General features: G+C 40.4%; 1 non-coding gene across 1 annotated transcript; it reads left to right on the top strand.

The window, feature by feature from the left end:
* Positions 1–377: 377 nt before the first annotated feature.
* On the top strand, positions 378–450 carry Trnaa-agc. Its single transcript has one exon. It is a non-coding gene; the product is annotated as a tRNA-Ala (tRNA).
* Positions 451–1192: the final 742 nt, after the last annotated feature.

The following is a 1192-nucleotide window of genomic DNA, read 5'->3' as shown; positions in this document are numbered from 1 at the left end:
AAAAATAAAATAAAAAACCTAGGGATATAAATTTGGCAATCCAAGAAATTATCGTAGATGCGCACCGATGCCGATGAAAAAAATAAATAAATACACAATGACTTCACTCAATGTCTGACGACCATCTTCAACTTCATCGGTTCACACTGGTTCATATTAACTGTACTCTCGAGACCGCAGCTTGGTACTATCTTTTATCAGAGCTTCTAGCTGTGAAGACGTGGAGGCTCAAGTTACGCATGCGCTGCGCGTGGCCGAACTTTCGCCGCGGCGCTTGGGCGCAGTTCTGCTGGTAGCAGCTACAGGTATGCGTGGTCAGGTGGGTAACCAAGGCGCTGACCTGGAAAAGACAACACTGAGGCCTCATGATACTGTCTGGGGGCGTAGCTCAGATGGTAGAGCGCTCGCTTAGCATGTGAGAGGTACCGGGATCGATACCCGGCGCCTCCAGAACTATTATTTTATCACGTCCCTAATTTCTAGGACTGCTTCCTGCATTTTGGTAATTTTCCTGTTCCAATTTTTCGGACTGTTTACTAATAACAAAGCTGTGGTTGAGCAATTAAGTTGCTTTTTGTTCGACATAGATATGGCTCGACCATAGAGGGACAGGCCATAACAGATATATTCTGTTTAAAACAGTGTTGATACTGGCTGATATATAATCTGAAGCTTGAAAGTTGCTATTAACACCGTACTATTTACCATTAACCTTAATGGATGGCTAAACTGTCTATCTTCAGTAAATAGTAATTTTGTAGCAAACAGCAATTACGACGTTCCACTTCGATTCCTGTGATGTGTACTGACTGGGGACTGATAACCATAGATGTTAAGTCCCATAGTGCTCAGAGCCATTTGAACCTTTTTTTTTTTTTTTTTTGCTAACCTGCTGCAAATAATAATCTGTGGCTGTAACCCTGCAGTCAAATAGCACATGCACTGAACAGAATTGCGAACTAATCAAATACGAAGGAATATTAAAAGATAAATGAATAATTAATAAAATGTCTGTATTTGACGTACACCACTTCAGGGAATTATGTTGAATAATGTTTATATAAGAAAGTATATCTCAACTAAATGGAAAGTAGTCCTGTGATACCCAGTTAAATTACGGACAGAAAATAACCCTACCAAAAGCAGTAAGCTTGCGTTTTGAGCCTTACGAAAACGGTAGCAGAATTACCAA

Source organism: Schistocerca piceifrons, chromosome 1, assembly GCF_021461385.2.
Source record: "Schistocerca piceifrons isolate TAMUIC-IGC-003096 chromosome 1, iqSchPice1.1, whole genome shotgun sequence".
Lineage (NCBI taxonomy): Eukaryota > Metazoa > Arthropoda > Insecta > Orthoptera > Acrididae > Schistocerca > Schistocerca piceifrons.
This window is presented reverse-complemented; position numbering and strand designations above follow the sequence as displayed.